Here is a 23,154-nt window from a genome sequence, read left to right on the forward strand (position 1 = left end):
TTAGCTGGAGACAACTGGATTTTCACAGTAACAAGCAGAGTTGGAAGAGGCATGGAGTTGGTAGCGTTTTTGCCTAATAAGGGCCATAAGGCAGCAACAGAGTTAAGGGGAGGAGAGTGAGGGTGATAGACGGGTGACGGAAGGGGGTATAATAAGGATGCTGGTGGAAGAGGGGAGGAGAGGATAGAAGTAAGCAGGATGTATGGGGAGGTGTTGGGTACTTTCTGGATGAATTTGCAAATTCTTCATAACAGAAAATATCGTCCCACCACAGTGGCAAGGCTATATGCTGGCACGGAGACAACGGGAAACAAATGAGCAGAAGAAATGAGGAGGCGGGTAATGAACCAGGAAGGCATGAGGTCAGGACGGAACTATCCCCGTGAAAACAAGTCCAGGAAGAAAGGCAGCTGCACTGTGAACAAGCCAGGGACCCCAGTGGACCCAATGCGTGCATAAGCTCCGGGGTTTGCACAGGAGAGAACGACGACAATGCTTTGGAAAAGCTATATGAAAACAAAAACAAACAGGTGGACCAGAGCCCCTACCATCGTGACGCACGCTGTGGTTCGGTTTGGTCTTCCAAACAATTTCACTTTGTGGCTGAGTCCAGCATTTTGTTTAATTTTTTTCTTTTTTTCAAAAGTGGAGAGGAATAACGAGTACATGCATTAGCCAAAATACTCCGGAGAACACCGTAAGAGTTAAAAGTCACCAATCCACCAGAAAGCACATGCAAAGCCACGGCTGCACCTCAACAAATGAAATACCCCCGATAAAAAGGAAGATACTTCCCCTCCTTTCGTAATAAAAAGTCCAATCCCACTGCCAGAGAATGGCACGCTCCCATTTCTTCATCGGAAGCAGCAACTTAACACCTGGCAAGTCACACTGAATCAAATTTAAATTTGGGCAGAATAATTAGGAATAGAGAGGGAGGGGAATCCTAAAATGACAAAAAAACATGGCAAGAAAAAAATAGTCGATATAGCGATACAGATATATATAGATAGATAGATAGATATTATTTATTCGCTTTTATATACCGAAATTTAGCTAGAGGCCTTCACTCCAGTTTACAGGTAAAACAACAAATTACATGTGAGAAAACAACTGGTATAACAACAAATATAGAAAGGTTATAACAACGAATGCAAAATGGTTATAGCTAACAGCTTATATAGCAACAGATTGGGTTTATCGTCAGTTATAAAGAGATTAACTATCCGTAATAGTTTGCAGTGTCCTTTGTGGTGTGAGTGATTAGCCGATCCCGTCCTTTGAAGGCTTGTCTGAAGAGCTCTTTTTTGAATATTTTAGTGTTGTTTTGTAATCTTAGGTGTTCAGGTAGTGAGTTCCAGAGGTGGGGGTCCTGCTATTGAAAAGGCTCTGTTTCTTACAGTGGTGTCCCAGCGTGGAAGCGGGACACCTCGCTGGGGAGAAGGGTTTTCTCATGCCAAACTTCGGTGTGTGGATTTATTATGGGACTCCTTCAGGACAGCTGCAAAACTCAAATGTTCCAATAACCAGGGAAGTGGGAAGTGTGTAAGTATTCTGTGTGCCTGACAGAGGCCTCAGCTGAAATATGGTAACCTTCCCTGGCAGGACACTCTGCTGCCAAGAGAAATGCAGAACGTGGTGTAAAAACACGAGTAAAAACGCACATTAATAAAATGACACTATAAAGAAAGAACAAGGACGACACCAGGGATCCCTAGGAGGGCAGAAACGCATCCTATAATCCTCAGTCTAATCGTCTACTTGCAATATCGGGCTCCTTCTGGAGCTCACAGCCAAGGCCGGAGTCCGGCACCTTCGCAAATCCAGAAACAGGCGCGTCACCCCCGGCAAGTTATCTTTGGAGCAAACGTCTACCGCCAAGCGCACCAGCTCTGAAGAAAAAGATTATTCAGTCCTGCCAAGGCTACCTCCGTGATACAATGAAGTTGAAAAAAGATAAACAAACTTTTTTTCTTTCCTGTATTATCAGAGCACTCATCTCTGCTTTTTGTTCTCTCACTTGGGTCACAGAAGAAAGGAGCATAAAGAGAAAAACCAAGAGAAATGTTGCACATTAAGAATGGGATCCAGGAATACAACAAGTAAGAAAAAGAATTACAGAACAATTCACAGGAGCACTATTTTTTTCCTCCCTCGGTTTAATGGGAAAGCATGGGTTTTTTTTCCTTCCCCAACCTTGGGCTAGAGCTGTAAGTTTTCTGGCTTGTATAAGGATATAGATAACCTGAAATCCTGAAAACATGGGTGCTGTAAGTTACATGGCTCAGGAGACAGTATGTACACAGAGTGAATATTGGCGCACTAGAATCACTAAAGAGCAAGACGCTACCTGTTTAGTAGAGTCCTTCCAGCTCTCCCTGAGGCTGAACAGATAAGAGGCCTACAGTTATGCCTGTATGAAACCTAAGTGTGTCCTATCCAGCACACAGGGAAAGGCAGAAGGCCTGAAACTGTTATGCAACAGGACTGCATCTACCCTGCCTGGATGCGTTTTAAGCTTGCGGGGGGAAGCAGAAAATGCCAGGATAACTGAACAAGGCTGAATTTTAAGGCCATCCTGGGGTACTTTTGACAGTGACAAAATGGCCAACCTTCAGACTCTCGCTCTACGTCAGCAGCCCTCCCTCCAGCCTCCTCCCCCCCCCCCCCCAAACAGACTTACAGCCTTGTTAATCACAGTGGCCTGCTCTCTGGCACAGAACACGCAGCCTGGCATTATGAATTAGTACATTTGAAAAGCGTAATCCATCTCGGGAGCTCCAACGGCGGGAGTAAATCACTCACTCCTCCATAATTCAAAAACGTCAGTGGAATGGTGCATTTTCACACTCGCGCTAACAAAGAAAAAAAAAATTGAAAAAAAAATGCATAAGATGAGGAAGGCGAGCCAGGGAGCAGACGTCGCACACATTGGAAGCGTTCCTGGTTCCTAACCCCACCCCACCAACACCACCACCACCACCACAAGCTGTCCACGACTCTGATGGGTTGCTCGGTGACTCCCCAAGCTTGCCCTCGAGCCAGCCACTTGGAATTTTTTTTTTCAGGACGTTGACAGTTTAACATGCACGAGGCATTTTTACACGCAGGAGAGGCAGCGTATGCAAATATAATCCACCAAGCTGCCGGAGGCCAAACCTGAGCGCCGGTGCTGTAGATTTACACGATGCGGCCTTCAGGGACACCGGTTGCTGCCTGAACTTTTCACAGCACCAAAGCTACCTCTCTCTCTCTCTCTCTGCTCCTTCCGAGCTTGGCAGACAAGAACCTGGGCTCAAGGAGAGGTCAGCGCAGCGGCTGCAGGGTCTCCAGGCTGGGAAAGCAACGCAGCCTCAGCTAGCATCCAGCCCCCCCCCCCACCCCCCTCAATCTCTCCTAAGGGAGGTTTCCCTGTCTGGGCACATCAAAAGCTCCCGGCTCCGTGGGAACCCGGAGAGCTCACAGGAGGAAGCCAGGTAACTTCCAACACCTTATCTACACCTGATCCTAATCAGCCGACTACAGCATGAAAGAGCCCGGCCCTCTTGCCAAGACAAACTGGATTCGGCAATTTACAGTGCAGCAGCAACATTAATAACACTTTCTGTTGGAGCGGGAGTCTCTTTCAAGTGGCTGGCTCTGCACTCGGCAGGAGCAAACTTGGCAAAAAAAAAAAGCAAAGCAGCAATTCTTCAAACTGAGAGAAGAGTCCAGCAGAATGGAAGATCTGGGGTTTTGGGGGTTTTTGTATTAAACTTATGCAAAAGGAAAGCTCTGTGGCCCCCTCCTTCGTCGGAGACATAAGCAAGTTGCTTTCTAAGAGAAGCAGAACGCTAGGGATATTTCCCCCAGCATCACAGGGTAATCCTGATGCAGCCTCTCGTCTCCCCTGCTCCAGAATGATGGAAATCCCTTCGTGGGGGAGGGGGGAGGCGAGCAGATTCATGCTCCCAGTGCCTCTGTGGGCCTGAATGAGCTGCCGAGTTGCCAGCCCACTGCAGCTGGCAGGCGACAGCCACCGAGCCTGCCCTCATTTTGGTGGTTTTTTTTTTTTTAATTGATCTGGTCTCTCCTGGACTGATGCGCATCGCCGTTGCAAAGCTGGCTACCTGCACTCATACGCCCAGAACGAGTGCCCCACTGCAAAAAATAAAAAAAAAAAAAAAGCACATAGGCTGCAAACAATCTAGAAGCCAGATCATTTGGTACCTACAATTCAGAAAAACAAAAATAAAGGAGACGAGAGGAGGCAAAAAAAAGAAATTAAAACAGATACAAAAAAAAGAGCAAAATAAAAAAACAAGTCCAAAAACTGAAAAAAGCAAAAAAGCAAAAAAGCAAGAAAAATAAAAGTACGGAAAACACTTCCTCTGGTACCTAAACTTTTTAAAAGCATTTCCACCCCTGAAAGGCGCATATATGTAGATGAGGTTTTTTGACTTTTATACCCAGCCCTGGTAATACTGCTTACTGGTTTCATGCTCAGGATCGGATCAATGCCGCACACAAGGATCCACAGCATCGCTCCAGCTCGTAAAGCTGGAAGACTGAAACACTGAGCTGCAAGACTTGTCTTAATGCCGTCTGCTGCTCCGTGAAGCAGGAAAGGGTGCAAGGGCGCCCCCATGCACAGGAACTCCCCACAATTGCCTCCTCAGGGTACCTGTCATCAGTGTTTTACTGCCTAGGAAAAGGGACGCACAGTGCAAACATCTTCAGGTGACGGTCACGTCACAAACACGATCACCGTTCCACAGGGTATCGCTTTTACTTTAACCCGCAGGATGGGGCCGCGGGCAGACCACCCAACACGGCTGCGGCACGAAAGATGCCTGCGGTGGCGACTTCTTTCTAGCCCAGGGGGTGCCAAAGTTAGCTAAGTCTCGAGGGCCTTCACCTGTTAAAAAAGCTAAATAAGTAAAGGCCATCTCCACCATATAACATACAAAATTCAGCCAACTGTCTTATTAAACTGAATTTTAAAAACCCCACTCCTGTCCTCTGTCCAATGACATGGGGACTTTTCTGTGCTTATGCTCAAGCCTCAGCACCACTGTTACATGCAATTCAATTCCCCTCCCAGTGACCTTGCTCCTAAACTTATGCTCACCTTACGTCATGAGGTCACCCGCACGCCACATCACTGGATACCTGTATGTTATCTTGGTCAACAGCATTACTTATACTCATACAACGCCATCAGTCTACCAGCACAATGAATGAGATTGTGTACTGCAGATATGTAGTCGTTTTTAGAGTGAACTCACTGACAGTACAGATCATCTATGCTGTTATAGAAAACGATTGGTTGACCCTCTTTCTGTAGCCCATCGGTTCTCAATCCTGTCAGGTTGGTTTGCTTAAACAGTCTGGCTTTCAGAACATCTGTAATGACCACACATAAGAAAGACTGACATACACAAGAGACCCGGTGTACACAAATTGCTCCCATGCATTTTCACCGAGGTTATCCTGAAAACCAGACCAAGACAAGGTTGGGAACCGATCAACGAGGCAAAGCCTCTTGCACTGCTCCGGCGAACGGCTGTTAATACGGCAAAGGGTGGTCTGTACTGTGTGCGCATCACTACATGTACAGCCTCTGTGATCAAAAGCACTGCTCCATGTTTTACCACGCCCATGTCCCACACTATGAAAAAGGAGTTTAAAAAATATATTGTACAAAACGAATCTCTGTCCTGACCTTGGGATCAGAAGTAAAAAAGCAAAATGCTGCTCTCTTTTGCCAGCCATACAAAAACAAGTTCTTGTAGATAATTACATTTTATTGCTCTTCGTTTTAGAGGATTTGGGTTATGCAAAACAAATGCCAGATGCTTAGTCTGTGATCTTAAGTTTAGTGCTGTGTTCTGCAGGCAAAGCCGTGAGCAGCGCCGCCACACTCAATCGAAACGCAGTGTGCGAGTAGCTCCTGAAAACAAGACCAGCCCAGCATGCTCTGCCCAGTCAGGGGCTAGCTGGCCAGAGAATGGGGCTACAGAAGTCCCAGCCAATGGGAGTCTCATACTAGCTCAGCGAGGTGGTGGACCTCAAACTTCACCTCCCCAAGAGCCCTGGTTTTCAGGATATCAATATTCATGGGATATCTGCACACAAAAATAGTTTTTTTTGTGTGTGTGTTTTGGGTGTGCTGAAAGCCATAACTGCTGAGGAGGCCCAAGGACCAGAGAACCACTTACCCTTTAAGCTTTCTGACTCAATATATCCTACTTCTTGACCCTCCTCGTGGTCTTGTCGCTTTACTATCCTTGCCTCTCTTCTTCCCTTCCTCCAGCTCAAGGCCCGGCTTTTTACCTCCCTGTTCTATTGCTTGTCATCTTCTGCTCAATGCCACAGTCCCTTGTTCTCTGTAGCCATGTTTCACCTGTACAGCCCCCCTGAATAAAGAAAAGCAAAACAGAAACAGCAATAACCGAGACCTATTTCAGCCCACCTGGAAACATGCAAGCTGGCATACAACGTAAAATTACCACTGTTAAGCGTACGCAAATACAGCTCGCATCTGAAACAAATGCTCACACAAAGCTAAACAGCAAACTGGTCTTCTTACAAACTCAGATTTTAGGTTACAGCATGCAAGAAGATGGATTTCTCTCTACTCCCCACTCCCCACCACCACCAGACACACACAGCTCGCATAAATAGCCGCGGCCAAAGAAAATCCTCTCTTTCTGGTTCTGTAAGAAGACTCCGAGGATTAAAGAGGAGGAGGAACACTTGTTCCATTTAGAATGGCAGGAGGGACGAATCTCCAATGCTAAAATATTCTCTGTCCTCTGCCACCCACATTTAGCGGTGTGTAGGCCAGATGCCTTTTAGCAGTAGCTCACAGACTTTGCATTATCTGGATTCTGGGGGGGAGGGGGGGAGAAATCTATTCAGAGGGGGTGTAAGGTGGGAAAAGTCAGCACGGGTTTAATGACCAAGAACCCTGCACCCTGCTTTCTGGCAGGACAGCACTGGCTCTCTCTCCTTACATCCCCCAAAGGCACTATGGGATATGTAGTCCGGCCTCTTCCATATGGAAACCAGCAGAGCACTGACCGTCATGGATGCCAGCTCTGAAGATGATTTGAGGATCCCCCCCCTTCTAATATTGTGTAAACTCCTCACCATATCCAGAGAGAGGTACTTTGTGTTGAGTTTCGCAAACCCAATTAAAAGTCTGGCTCCTGTGTTGCCCGTAATACATCAGAAGGCTGTCAAATTTTTTTATATATATTTTGTTTTTTTAATTTTCGGACTGGCTAAACGTCTTTCTCCAAAACCTGGGTCACTTGGCAGCTTTCCACAGCACCTCTGAAATGACTGAGGGTGGAAGGGAAGGAATTGCCATGAATTAATCTTTTTCCTTCAAATACTTGTTATTGTGCATGGGGCATTCTGGCTAAGCTTTCACTTTGCTGTAGGGTTTATCTTCTCGCCAGGAAATGTGTTTCTTTACTTCACATGCAGAAAAGGCCCCCAGAACTAGCTCCGCTCGCTGCAGACACTGTTCCTGCACAGAGAAGCCCATCAGATGTTAAGTCCCTTGTAAGTAGCGGCACCAAGACCCAGGCCGATTTGTCTCCCTCTTATTCCTTAAAGAAAGCCACTAGCACCAAAGCTATAGGAGGAGCCCAAGCTAAAATCTCCTCGGATTTTCATTTCATTCCTTTCAAGCAGAAGGGAGGGGGGCGTTTAAAGCTCTTCCAGCTAATTCACTCTCCTTACATGAAGCAGCTGCTGTGCCTCTACGGCATCACGCAAGCACATGAAAAGAACGAACAGCACCTGAGCCGGCGAGCAAAAAGGAGACATTTAGATATTAGGAGGGCTGGGCTATAAAACGAGGTACACAAAACATTTAAAAATAAACAGCAAACATACAAAAAAGAAAGGAGATCAATGAAGAAGACTAAAAGAGCCAGCAACAGAGCAGAGAAAGAAAGCGGCTGATGCGTTCCTGAGCTGAGACACCTGCAATTTGCCACTCTCCCGCGATTCAACCACTTTCCAACAACTCCTTCTGGCTGCAGCTATTTCAGCTGGAGAAGTTTCTCCTTAACACACTAAGGCCATTCAAGCGCCTCTTAGCACCCCGGGATTACAGCTCGAGGGCTCCTTGAATTTTCAAGCCAAAAAAGTACTTCACCATTGCCTGCAGCAGGACGGCACTTCATGCAGGGCTCCCTCCGGTTCATAAACAAACGAGGTCTCAGATGCTGCTGGCTGAACGCCCACTGCTTTCGAGGTTAATGCCAGCTGCTCCACCAATCAGGTGCATTCACTCTACGCTGGGGCAACTCGAAAAGAGGCAAGAAACTCTTAAGTTAAATAAATTTACAACAAAAAAAAAAAAAAAAAGCTTTGGCACTCTTCGAAAGAGATTAAAATCTTAAATTGCCTAAGAAAATGCCAAGCAAAGAAATGCAGCATATTTTCTTAATTAGGAATCCCTGACTGGACTGAGCAATGTAGCATCCTTATACATATACAGACCCAGGCACTCTCTTTTGCTTTATGAAATGATTCGGTCTTGTGTTTTACCAACAACGAAGTCGAACCGTGAATACGGAGAATTGCCTTGCAAAAGAGATGGCCAAGCCGGATGCGCCACAGGCCGCAACACCTTTTAAAGCGGGCCGGAGGAAAACAAGATGCTGCGGCGCAAGAGAGCCGGTGAGATAAGGAAGGGCGGCTCCTGAACGAAAGCTTCACTAAAAAGAGCCAAGCAGAAGCCATGTATAAAGAGGGAACGGACCTGGCGGCCGAAACCCAGCACTCCCTGGAGGCCGGGTTTCGGCTGGGAAGGCCCAGTTTTGCAGCTCGGTTTGTAATGGCAGGAGGGTCCCATATTTTGCCACGCGGACGCCACGTGCGCACACGCGCACCAGTCTGGCTGAGCTCTGAACCAGTTTAACAAAAGCCCGCTCAATTTTCGAAGGCATTTCTGTGAATAAAATAGCGCCTTGCTCGCAGAAATGGCTGGTTATACAAGTTCACCCGGACATGACAGGTGGTGTAATGTTTCCTGGACTGAGCGGAGGGGTTTCTGGGGTGCAACTGAGGAGGGGGGGCATGAAAATATTCTCACTGGGTCCAAATTAACAGCTGGAAATGCGAGCAGGTGGAATCCTTCTCACAGAGAACCTATGCACGGAAATTCGCTGTGAAAACGCGCACTTGTGTGTATTTGCAGTCTGTCTTATGCAGTCTGCTCCAAAATTACCCCCAACGCAGGGTGGACTTGATGGGCCTAATGGACCCTTTCTATGGTTCTGTTCACAGTGTAACCTTTTAGTCTCATTTACGTTTTAGGGCAGGATTAAAAGATTGAGCTAAAACAGGGCAAAAAAAATATATATACAACAAAAGGATTATAAGCATGTGAGCAGTTTAAAAAAATGTTCTATTCAAGAACTGTGCAAACAGAGCGACTTGCAGGGTTTTTGCATTTGGGTTTTGTTTTTTTTTTTGGCCCAAAACTTAAATTAGGCCCTTAAGCATCTACATTGGTCTCCATCCATATTAGATGACTCAACAGCTTGGGACAGACAGCAATACCCAGCCCCCCTTACTGCTGCAATGATTCTCTACAAACTACTGGAGCCTGTCTTACAAACAGATTTTAGGTCTCTTCTGGGAGAGACAGAGGCACGCAAATTTTTAAATGAACCCAACTCGTCCAAAGCGGAAAAACAAAAACACTTCCCAGCTTAAACAAATCGCTGTCAGTACTAACAGGGCCATGGCCAGATGGCTCCAGCAATCCCCAAGAATTGCCACCATCGTCACACTGAGCCAGTGTGCCCATGGCAGCCTCAAAGCCTCCTCTTGCATCTTTCTGGTTTGAAAAGGAAAACCCGTGGGCTTGTGGGAGGGAGAAAGGAGGTTGGCAGGCTCAGTGTCCCCATGCGATGATGGCAGTAGCTCGGTTCGGGGGGGGCAGTGGTCTGTGCACGTTGGCCACACCACCCGGTCGTCAGCTGGCCAGTGGAAATGCGAATGTGGCTGTCTCCGGCCCACCGCGCAAATCAAGACTTACACTCGTATTTTGCAAGCTTGTGCATGGGCACCACATTGTTAAGGTCGGGCAAACCAGTGCCGGTTTCATCCCAGTGCAGCCAAAGACTTGGCATTCTTCTTGGGAGAGAGCGCAGAAACCTGCATCCTTCCCACGCTTCATCTGCCAGCCCTGCCACCGATAGGCTTCAATGCGGGCTCTGCAAGACCACAACAGGTATTTCACCGGCACGCTACACGGTCAGCTTGGTTTACAGATTCCGGGAAGATTATGGACACGTACAATTACTGTTTGAGTCTTATTACTCGCACTTCTTAATACGTGTGTGTTAAATAACATCAAGCAAGGACTAAACCAGCCCGACTCCTGGCTAACACCGCAGGAATGACGGGGGTAGCCTGAAAAACTCAATGCAAGCAAAAGATGCGTGCCCGGGGAGTATGCTGTGGCATTTCTTACGACTTTCCTGAGGGAAGACCATATGGAGAAACCCAACTGGCCAAGCCGACAAGCAAGACTACCAGCTGCCAGCAATCAAATTACACACACAAATTATTTCTTCAAACCTGGACTGTCACGATGCCACTTTTGATTCAGCTTTTTCTTTTAAGCAACTATTTAAAGAGAGAGAGAGAGATAAGCGGTGCATATAAAGAGGATCTGCTCCTGCAACTGAATAACCCCCTGAATCTGATCTGGTCTTACCATCGCTCCTCTCTTAAGGGAAGGCGCATGACCCCCAAAGTAATCTTTTTCCATATCTCTGTCACCAGCAGAGTTCTACTTCCTTGTGCATTTAGCAGAAGGAAAAAAGGTTTCCGCAGATCTATGCAAAATCCATCAAATAAGGCGGATGTCCACGTTTTTTTTGGGCGCAAGGTCACGACTGCTACCAGTTAAGATCAGGTCAGTACCAACACGCAAGCAATCATTTAAGAAGAGTTTTCACAAGGTTTCGAGTCTGCCGCCGCATCCTCAAAACAACCCTCACCAGGATCTCTCTCAATGCAGGACTTGGCAGGAGAGCAAACAGCCACCCCATTCCCCTTACCTTGGATAAGACACTTGTAATCCAGCAGTGGGATTGGGCTGTTTGAAATCTGATCACCTTCAGGTGCACGTAAAGCCATGCGGACTGTTCTGCAATGGGCAAAATTTTCTTTTCTTTAAAGTTTTTATATTTTATATATACAAGTCAACTTGTCCTAAGTGGATCACTAATGTAAACAAAGATAATACAAACCAAATTTGTAACCTGAGGATACACACAATCTTCTGCCAAAATGAAATCGAAAGATAACAGTAACATGACAAAACATTAGGCATTTACAAATTCCACCCGCGCCATCTCGAGGTGCTCCTGAGAGCACCTTCAGGTCAGGAGACGCCACAACCTGCATCAAGGACCTTTTCCATTATTTTCCAGGGAAAAAAAGTATTCGTGGACAAAAGCTAGTGCAAATCCCTGCGAGTACTTTTTTTTCCCAGGGCAATAATCAAAACAGAGCCAGGCACTTAATTTGGCTGTGGTTGTGGATGCAGAGCCCATGAGTAAAAAGTACCCGCAGAGCCTGCACCAATGCTGGCAGATGATCATTGGCCACCTTGTGTCTATACTATGCATTCTGCCACAACATTCCTGACTGTTCCAGAGATCCCCAACCCTCTCAGTGAAAAAGGCTCTCTCCCTTCCTTCTGGTACATGCACTAAAATAAAAAGAGCCAGCTCCAAGCCTGCAGAATTTCAGTGGATTACAAAATGAAAATAAATAAATAAATAAAGTCCATAACTGGAAAACACGCATTGGGCATCCATCTTGTTCGAAAGAGTTGAGTGGGGGCTGGGACAGTAGTTGACCTGTGCTATGTGAACCCCACACACACCGGGGCCAATGCCATAAGACACGTGCTGAAAACAGGCACTCGTACTGTGTGCCCCGATGCAAGACGTAAATGAGAGGCAGCATACAAAATGGCGTGCTACAGGAGAATGTGCGTATCTGGCGCTCAAAAAGAGGTTATGGCGTCGGGTGCCCACAATTGCAATGGGCGCTCAAGTCGAGCATCTGTTTTGATCGCCCTTCTTTTGGTTATTTTGCTGAGGTGCCGATTTTAATGCTGCAGTTTGTTATATCAGGCACCCATTTCTACGAGCATCTAAAGATGCTCGTAGCTATTGGTTCTGTGTAAACCGAAGTGGTATGTACTAGTACATGAACTCCGGTATATAAAAGCCTTTAAATAAATAGATAAACAAATAAATAAATAAATAAAGAGTGTGGCGATAAGACACGTGCGCTTCTATTTGAGAAGATCAATATACATTGGCTCTCCACCACCGCCAGCAGTGAATTCAAGGGCCAGGACGATACTAAGGAATATGACATTTATCGCAACACAGAGGATCATATTCTGTAATGTTTCTCAAGAGCCCAAGACTGCGAGTTAACTTTACTCCCCTTCCGGAGCTGGAGTTAAATTCCCTGCAATAAGTGTGCTTTCAGCGCACGTTCCTGCATCTGGCGGCAATAGTTAGCACCCTCGTCTAAATAGATTTTGCATACATTGGGCTTTGTGTTCACATTTGTTAGGGCGCGCATTTTGGACACGCTAATCTCCTTACTGCGTCAAGTACTAATCTAGTCTAGAAAAAATAAATGGACTCTGAGACATTCAGGTTAAAGCACCTCCTTAAGTTTTTAACTTGTACACTCTATGGTAAAATTTCTTTTACCGGCCTATCTTCTTTCCAGCTTGTTGCAAGCTTCCAAGTTCTCTCCCCCTGTTGATTGTAACTGACTTATTCCTACTTATTGTTATCTTTCGTTTACGTGAATTTGTTACTCTAGTTTTTTCCCTTTTTTTCCCTTTGTTAAATTGTAAACCGATCCGATATGGTAATTTACTATGAAGGTCGGTATAAAAAACTGTTAAATAAATAAATAAATAAATAAATAAATAAATGTCCAAAGCGTGCACCCAACTGCGTGTAAACCTGAGCTGGGCCCATTTTACTGCATCGGCCCCACTAGAAGGCAGGCTAGTCCCAAATTCTGCAACTGTTTCACCCGCTTTCCTTTTTTTCTCCTGCAAGTTTACCCACTCCACAGAAATGCCAACCTGCCTCAGAACGCCAAGGCACAGCCAGGTGTGCCCGTGGCCGACAGAGCATGCAACTCCGCCCCCTCCCTTCCCCGGGTTTATGGACTAAGGCGCGGAGCACCAGCCACATTCTCGCTGTCAGATGACGCCTACTCGTTCAGCAGCGAAACACATGAACTTATGCACCAGAGAGACTGCATCTGCATTTTGCATTACCCTTTAAACCAAAAGTGTTGCATGCAGTTGGACCGAAGTAAAATTTCCTAGTATTCAATTAAAAAAAAAAAAAAAAAAAAAACCCCTACACCGTGAACGAGACATAGTATAGTCTCTCCAGTGACAGGCGTAGTTATGAGAAACACAAACCGTGACTTGATGGCACCTGCTTGGCGGAGTAGCATATTGGTTAAAACCAGTTTGCACAGTTGGAGTTGCTGCAGAGGGCAGAAAAAATGATAGCGCTGATCTCACTCTACCAAAAATGAAACAAGTCATAACAAACAGCATGGGCAGAGCTAGTGCCTTGAGGCATCAAGTATTATCTCTGCCCAAATGCTTGGTTAGTTTTCTTGTCATCCCTTTCTTCCCACTGCAGGATGCAGCACATGAGGTGGCGTGGTACTGGGGTTGACTCATTATGTGCAAGAGAGTCAAATAATAATAGATTTTTATATTTCTAGACCACCTTTCCAATTCTAGTTCAAGGTGGGTTACAACATTATTTAAGTACAACAGCTCCCTACCCAAAGAGTTCACACTCCTTCCTCGTGGCCCTATGATTTCACCCGTCTATCTTCTTTTCACCGGCCAGGTGTTGCTAGGAAAAATGTCATTCTTGCTTCTCGCTCATGAGCGGTGTGGTCTCCAGAACGCTTTCACCGCTCGTTGGTATTCTCAAGTTTCTCCAGGGACCAGCAAGAAGAAAACCTTTCACCCGGAGGTCGATTCAGATGGTTTGCGCTGCCTACACAAGGAGGGATGCAACATCAGGTGGAATCGGTCAGCCCAATGGATCGATTAAGATTTTTGGGTAAATAAACCTGCAGTACACACAGCCACATTGCGGCAGTGTGAAAGGTTTTAAGTGGCCTCCTTATGTAGACTGCTTCCTGTACATGCATGCGCACACACTTAGCTATCACGCCTATATGTGCATTATTCCTTTTTATACTACGCGACAATACAGCATGACCGTGGAGCCTCTGCGCGTGGACATGAAAATCCAGCGAGCAGGAAACATTTTAACACATATGCACACATGTATAAAAATTGGCGTGGCTATGTGTGCGTGCACCTTTTAAAATCAACCCTTAAGAGCGCTACCAGAACACCAAGGAACAGAAGGGAACTGTTCCATGAGGGCTACAGATCCGGCACAGAATAGCAGAAAATTCTTGAAATAGCGGTAGTCACACAACGGGTCGGCCAAGGCTGGGGATGCTGCAGAGGTAGCGTCCAAAGTCCTTGGGGGCAGGGTCATTATTAAGGGTGACACCTGATGACTGGACTTAAAGCCTATGATACAGAGTTCAGGAAGGACCCCCCCCCCCCCCGGAGCATGGATCCTGCCCCAGATTACGAATGGTGGGAGGATTTAACAAACTGGCGGTGGTAATTGTGAATGAAGGTTCAAGACATCAGGATGTCCCCACGAAAAACACAGTACTATTCACACTGCCAACGTCAGAGGACCACAGTTGGGCCTAGTTTTCCAGGTACCCAAATTACGAGATTATACATAGTCTTAGGCCAAAACATATCCGTATCTTGAGAATCCCTTCCAGAAGAGAACAATCTACATTACTGTTGGTTTCAGGACGTACGAAAACAATACAAGCAGCCACACCATCAGCTAAGCCACCAGGCCGATCCATTATTATAGTATTATGGTTCAACCTGAAGGCCTCGGGCGGGCCACAGATTATCAGAGACGCATGCATGGCTTAAAACCGGAAATGACAGACTGTCAGGATGACGATAAATTTGAGCAACAGAAAGCGCCTCACACAGATACGGATATTTCCCTAATTTAAAAAAAAAAAAAAAAAAGGCCTAAGACAGGGTTGCTGGGAAATCCACTCCGCTTCCACCCACCGCCACGATAAGAAACATCAAGGATGGAGGCATCTGAGCGATGCCGGAATCAGACGCACCTTGAGCGCTACTAACCAGCTCAACAAATGTTTGAAGCGTTTCTTCATATCCTGCTTGACAATTCTTGGAAAGCCTGATGCCTCCTGTTTTGTACCTGTCAATCAGATTGCTCCTCGGCAGCCAAAAAAATGAGCAGCTCCTCTAGAGGCTTCGCCTGGCTCAGAAGTCCAATCTACTCTCTGGAACCTCATTAAAAATATCAAAAGGCAGAAACACAAGAGTCAGCTTTTGCTTTCTTTGGCTGGCAGGGAGGGAAGCGTGCCAGCATTTGCAAGATTGCCTCCATTTAAGCAATATGCTTAGGACCTACATGGAGGGAATTCACACACAAACGACCATCAGTGCAGAGTCAAATGGAGGCTCCTAGCAGACTCAAAGGTCATTACAGACCTGTAATTACCTGAAGAGGAGGCAAAGAAGTCGCCATTGAGATAATTAGAAGATTTACCAGGGGCTGCTGCAGAGGTTTTGATTTTTCTTTTTACGACCAGCTAGCATTTTGGGGCCTACGGCAGGTTTTTTTTGGTCTGTGTCAATATTCAGTAACGTTCAGCGTTGAGGAATAAACAGACGATCAAGGCTGGGTTTCAATCATTTATCCGAAATCCGCCACATCAGTCCAGTAGTCGTAAATCAAGAGATCAATGACCAAGAGCCAAGATCTGGATGGACAGTGCCGGGAAGGGACATCGCGGGGCTTCAAAACATGCACCTGCTCCAGGTCCTCCTTTCCAGCCCAACAGCAGCACAACTTCCTCTAGGACTGTGTGCACGTTTCCTGCAGGCTTTTGGGAATATCTGAAAATTTCAAAAAGTCACAATGGAGTTTGCCCAAATCAAACAAGACAAACCATATCATGACATAAGACAAAAGTAAAAAAAGAGCATGAGCAACTGGAGCACAATCTTTTACATATTAAAAAAATGTTGATGGTGACGCTCTTCATCTCCGCACAGTCCACAACTAAATAAAATCTTCTCCTTCGCCCCTACGTAGCACCAGGATTCCAGCAGCCTTTCAAGAGTTCGGCCCTGATTTACCGGGGAAAATTGTAACGTTACATGCCCTTGACGAGTTCACAACGTAAACAAGGAGCAAGTTCTGGGTGGCGCTTTTGCACTTCAGGATACCAGGACGAACGGAAACAGGCCCAGCACACGCCAACATCAGCCTGCACCCGCACAAAGAGGGCACGGTTTCTGAATGGTTCTGTCAGAGCTCTGACAGATTCTCTGTAAAAAATTAAAAAAAAAAAAAAAAAAAACGGCATTTCAGGGTTTTACAAGTGACCGAGGTTCACACTAATCACAATTTCACATCACCATGGAAAACACCAAATAAAGAAACCCTGAAAACAAAAATTGTATAAATTTGAAACAGAATCCGAACCACACAGAATTAGTAGCAGAAAGAAAAGCACTACTTAAAGGCCTAATTTACTAGGGCTTTTCATTCACTGTGTGTCTGGAGGAGAGGCGAGGCAGAAAGTTAGCAAACCAGGCCTTTCGGCCTTCTTCCTTCCTGTGAACTAAGCGCTGATCATCTTCTCCCAAAATCTTTAACTAATTCCACGGTGTGAACAGCAACCGCCTCTGTCCAGCTGCACAGGTAACCCGATTATCCGGAGAAATTCAGCCCCCAGCATTCAGGAGCGGCAGAGGTAAAAGAATGGTTAGTTGTGCACCCCCCGTCCCTTCTCCAGCGAGTGCAGCGTTTACGTCTGACACAGGCAGACTATACTCACACTGATACTATAAAAAAGGACTGACACACGGACCATATCTAAGTACACAGGCACCAATCTGATCTCTGCTGCAGAAGAGACATTTCTCCTCTCTTTCGGAGCCCTGCATCCCCCTTCTATGCCTGTTTCAGTGAGATGGAATGGAAATGGGGGACGGGGGACAGCGAGACACATGTTCATCTCCGGTTTTCAATTTTAAGCTGCACTTACCCCAAGCGACTAAGGTGCGGTTGTTCCACTGCTCGCTGTGCTGAAGTCTGCACCTCTACAATGAGTTTGGGGGAGGGGAGTGGAATTGCATGGATTTCCAAAGGTAGAAATACGATCCCGGGACCTTGCATACAGACCCATCCTTGGCTCTACGTGTGCTCATCCCACGCACTGGACTAAAGGTGCACAGAGGTGGACACACAAAGAATATTCTGCCAAAACAGATCAGGATTCTCTTGCCATTCCCCACACTTTTCAATAAAAACAAAAAAAAAAAAAAGAAAAAAAGAAGCATTCCTGTGACATCTCCCTAAAATAAAAGAACTCAAATGAAGGGCAAACATGCACGCAAACACCACAACCTTACAGACTACAGAAAATAACCCAGAGAAGATTTCTATTTAAAGATATGGGGACAATAATGCTGTTAACTTTGGTTTTCCCACAGTCCCACATTCAGTCTAATCCCTATAATGCGATACAGTTTTATCATGGCAGACTGATCTGCTGAGATCTATAACTTTGATTAGAATCAGATTTATAATCACCCAGATCGATATTTTGAAGGGCCACAGTAAGAAAACTTAAGGCCGTCAAGGCCCAGCTAGTCCCCCCAATTTACTTCCCAGTGGAAGCAAAGCCATACGCCCCGGGCAACTGGCTCCCCCCTTCTCTTTTCCTCAACTATGCATCCCCTGTTTATTTACCCCAAAGCCTTTTCGGATTGTTTGGCCTCCACCACCTCCGCCTGTGAAACTGCCTCTCAATAGCCTACGCCCCCCTCCCCTCCCGACTCATATCACGACCCCTCGCTACAGAAATTCCTTTCCGTGGAAAAAAAGCTTTTCAGTCTTGTAGGGCTGGATCGCATCCCTGCTGCCTTCCCTGGGTCACGTTTAGATCCTCGGCTCTCATTTCCGCACCGTTCTGGCGGCCCTTCTGCTCCGTCTACATCGTTCCGGACAGGCAGCCTCCAGACCTGGACCCAGTATATTCCAGGTGAGATGGACTCCCTAACAACCTTCATAGACAACTGGTCTCTCTTCTTGGTCTAGCAGTCCTCTGGCTCCAGCTATTGCCCCGCTGCAGTGTTACACTACTTTGAGATAATCAGATATAATCATTGCGGGGATGGCGCATGCAGTTTTTCCTCAACCCCCACCCCCAGATCCAGATTTCTGCATTCCCACAACTCTACAATCTGTCTGCCATGAAACTTTGCTGCCAAGCATAAAGGACCAGCCAAATGCTCCCAGGTTAATATAAAGTAATACACTGAGCCCTCCCCCACCCCCAAAGCAATAAAAGCCATTTCCTACAGGGCTGCAAATCCAACCCCTCAGCACAAACACACTGCAAGAGACTCATTAAAAGCTGCTCTCCTGTTAAACTGCTGCTTTAACCTCCTCCCCTGGAAGCAATCAAAATCAAGGTCTTAACTTTCACACAGCGGATGTCAAATCTGAAATGGTTTGCTGTCCAGTCGCCCAATTGTGGGCCTCTTTGTAAGTTACTCTTCCTGAGGTTGGACAATTTTGTCGGTTCCCCCGCGTCAGATTCTGGAGGCCTCTCTTTTCTGGAAGATCTAAATTCAGGAAAGCCCGTTGGTGCAGCGAGAGTGCTGCTTGCGGCCCAGGCAAAAGACACACCCCCCTCCCCAAACCGGTAACATTCCTGCACCTAGCTTCTCCTTCCCAGCGCATGCTGGCCTGGGGGCGGGAGGGCAAAGGACTCCCAGGCATCAATACTGGAGACGAACACAAAAAATAGATGCCTGGACAGGGCGATTTTATTTGACACGTCTCTGCATCAATAAAGTGTTGGAAAAGATCCAGGCATCTATTTTTTGTGTTCACCTGCCGGTATCATAGATCGCCTACCTCTGTGTTTTCTTGGATCAATACTGGAGACGCCTACTAGCCAAACCCAGGGTTCAGAAGAAAGCCGCAGTCTATAGCCCCTGGCCAAGGAGTCGCTACAATGGCCGCCCGAAATCCATCCGAGTTCAACTTCTGACGCCAAGTTGCCCTCAACATCCCTAATCTCCCCTCCGAGGGCTGCACAGGAACGTGACCCTCTGTGCACGTGATTCGCACTCGCATGATCTCTGCCGGCCAAGGGAAATGCATCAGCCAAGACAAACCTGGCTGGAGAGCAAAGTCATCCAGAAAAACTTATTTTATCTGCTCGTAACTCCCCGTCGCTTTACACACATTATCTCCCTGCATGCCATATCCACCGCCTCTATTTTTTTTCTCTTTGGATATTAATCCTAGGTTTCAGGGGGGTTTTTTTTATCCTACCAGATTTTGTTAGTATGGATTTCATTTTTACGGTAAATAAAGAGTGAGGTCCACTCTGGCCTTGGCTGCCTCATTCGTTTGGCTATCAGCAGGATACCAGGATGGGCTCCAATGCGGTTCGGGAGAGCAACTCCGCATTGGTCACACCAAAAGCTTCACCCCACCAAGATCTGTTCTGGCATGCGATACATCTCAAGACACAAAGAGGGATCTTAAAAGTATTAAAATTGATGCCAACGTAGCGGGTGACCGCAGAAAAAAAAAAGACCAACCGACCCCCTTCAGTCTGCCCAGTTTCCTCCTGTCCCCACTGCTAAGGATATATCCCAGCTGCCAGTCATAAGCTTGACCACCATCCGCCGGCAAGACAGCGCTCTTTTATCCAGGTCACTTTTAGTTGTCTCTATAAATAAAGTTCTCCTACTTAATCCAACATCCAGTCACTCCCTCCCCTTGTCTTTACCTCCAAGCTTTGTAATAATCTAGCTTGCTGCCAAACAACATAGCCAACAGGTTACTGGAGAGCTGTAACCCGCTAAGTTCCAAGCCGGAGAGACACTGCTGCCGCGGCCACCACCATGGTCCAGGCCACGGGGCAGAAAAGCTACCACTGCGGCTGGAGCACGGAGGAAAGGAAAGAGGGAAGAGGCCAGAGGCAAGGTGGAAGGAGAAGCAATTAAAAGGAAAGATGAGTGGGCAGAGAAAAATATAATAGATGAAATGAGGGGAAACGAGCCTTGAGTGTGTGTGTGGGGGGGGGGGGGGCGGGTTTGACCATCACCACTGGCATTTCATGCCAGGAAAGTCTGAGCTGTCGCTAACAGCATTTTGGTGGAATTCGAGGACTGGCGTGCTCAGTCCTACTTTTAGGGGGGTGACTGACTGTACTTAAGTTATGCCCAATTTGCTGGCAATGACCTGGTGCATGGGTAGGTTCAGATTACTTAATATTGCGATTATTTTATTTTTTTTAATATATCTGCTATGTAAATCACTGAGAGCTGGTGGGAGTTGCCATCGACAAACGGAAATAAATACCTTGTCACAGGTCCCGGTTCATCTCTGGCTTTCCCGTCACTTCTCTGCAGTGCTAAAGATCCTCTCTGCTTTCTGGAATTTCACTGCTTTTTTTTTTTTTTTTTGGCCTCCAGCAGGAGTTTGTTCCAAGTATCCATACCCATCCACCCCCTTTCCGTAAAGAAACGGTTTCTAATGTTACCGTTGAACCGTCCTCCTCTGAAGCTCATATCATGAGCTTCCTTCCTCTGAAAAGGATCCCTTTTCTTATGCATTTATACCTTTGAAGTATCTGAAGGGGGATCTGTCATATCGCCTCTCTCCTCTAGGATATTCATGACTTAAGGACATCAATTCAGAGGGCTTTCGGTGCAGTAATGCTTTGCATTTCTTTGAAATCCCATGCAACTAAAACGGGAGGAGGGGGTCCCTCTTTCAGAGGAATGACACGGGGCATCTGAGCATGATGCACCAACATGCCCAAGGAGGAAGCCACCCGCGGAATTACCAGGAATGTAGGCCTATGTCACTCCACTTTTAAGAGGCAGAGAAATGATGTAGTTCCCCCCCTCCCCCCCCCAACACACCTCCCTGCAAAAAAAAAAAAAAAAATCATAAAAACACACACAACTGATATGGGGACTCCGCGTAACCCCCACCTCTGCATTTTTTTGTAGGCATGAACCCCCTTCCTCAGAAATAAAAGATAAATCTAAAGAATTAAAAGGGTCATTCCAATGATTTTCTGTGTGCTAACTTTCAACTGAATTATCTACACATTTGCTGCTCCCCCTGCTTGAAGGTTTCCCCAGGGCATAATACTTTAGACCAGAGAGAGAGAGAGAGAGAGAGAGACTCTGTCTCAGATTACTCTCCAGCAGCCCAAAGCAAGACTTTCCTGAAAGGCTGTTAACATTTTTCAAAACCACAAGAACATGTCCACCAACTGCACTGCGGTACAGCTGACAGTCCACAACTATCCAGAGTTTATTAGGATTTTAAACTCCCTCATGAGGAAAATGTAGTTAAAAAACACACACACACCACATGCATGCGGTGTGAAAAAAAACTCACCCCACAAATAATTCAACCGGCAGAGAGACCACCGCACATGGTGCCTGCGGTCAGCACGGTTTGCCAGAGCAGAACCTCTACCGCCGGCAGCAACTTTTCCAGATGGGATTCACAGGCCACTTAACCTTCCAGGGGCTATCACCAAAAATGCTCTCCCCCCCCCCTTACTTCTGATCCTCCAACTTCGGGTGGCACCTTTGACTGGCTTAAAGAATAATATGTGCTGTATAACACCCAGTACTAACAAAGGGCTGGCATATTGCACTAAGACATGCAAAGCAATCTTTGCAGCGCTGCTGTCTGGGCTGCTTCCTTACTCCTTGGGTCCAGGTCACCTTCTTCTTAACCCACTATAAATCGGACTCCTCATTTTTCCACACTTTCCACATTCTTGCCTTCAGTGAATCTAGTTACAGCAGTCACTCCCCGCAGAAGGCTGGAGGGATATTTCTTCCAAAAAAAAAACCTCTCCCCACTATCACACCAATCCAGCACACATCAGGGTGTGCTGTTAATGAGCAGTAACAGAGTAGCCCAGTTTCCCCTGGTTTATAATGGTGAGACAGGCTACAGAGGCACTTCAAAAAGCAATGGGCACAAGTATCTCAGCAGGAAGGAAACATATCAGAAAAAAAAAATACATCTTAAAGTTACCATTTTAACTTCTAGCTTACAGTTCTCTCTAAAATGTGAAAGGCAAGAAGCACAGCCAGATCAGGTCTGTAGTATCATCCTCCAATTAGTGAAAACGCCAAAGATAGCGCAAGATAGTGACAGTGACAAAGCAACAGCTTGGCCAGGTAGGTTAGCGGCCTAATGATTAGAGCAGAGGGCCGAAAACCAGGGAAATTAGACTTTAAATCCCGCTTCTCCCATGGTCATGCTGAAGGCGAGTCACTTTGTCTCCCAATGCCTCGGGTATGTATTTATAAAAAACTTACATGCCACAGTCTCTCAGCAATGCGGATCACATAACACATTCAGAACAGGACACAAAATAAACATAACATTAACCTAAAAACAACATTAAGATAAACAAAAACCATGAGCCCCTTTGGGAGCCTAGCCTAATTGTACCTGAATAATTATCACTATGCAGTGCTACACATGTCCAGCAGGATTAGAAAATTGTTAAGTATGTACTAAAGGGTTTTTCCCAAGAATGGAAAAAAAAATGCTTCATGCACAGGACCTAATGTTTGTTGGTTTGGCCTTGCTCTGCACCAAGTACCTGAGAGAACAGAAATCCAAGTTTCAGTTGCTAAAAAAAAAAAAAAATGGAGAGCATAATAACAATAATTTATTAAACAACTAGAACTTTTTTCGCTATCACTAAGGCTCATATGGGTTTGTTCCTAAAATGAGTAGTCATCTAGTGGTTAGAGCATCTAGTGGTTAGAGCAGTGGGCTTCGAACCAGGGCAAGCAGTGTCCAGATCCCAATGCCACTTCTTGTGACCTTGGGCAAGTACCCTACATTGCCTTGGATACAAACAAGATTATGAGCCCTCCAGGGATAGGAA

At 46.2% G+C, this 23,154-nt stretch overlaps 1 protein-coding gene across 1 annotated transcript in view; it reads right to left on the reverse strand.

Moving 5' to 3' along the window:
- The window catches only part of EXT1 (exostosin glycosyltransferase 1), a 331,833-nt gene that overhangs the window by 306,090 nt on the left and 2,589 nt on the right, over nt 1–23,154 (reverse strand). The gene's annotated exons all lie outside the window — the stretch shown is intronic.

This window comes from Rhinatrema bivittatum, chromosome 2 (assembly GCF_901001135.1).
Source record: "Rhinatrema bivittatum chromosome 2, aRhiBiv1.1, whole genome shotgun sequence".
NCBI lineage: Eukaryota > Metazoa > Chordata > Amphibia > Gymnophiona > Rhinatrematidae > Rhinatrema > Rhinatrema bivittatum.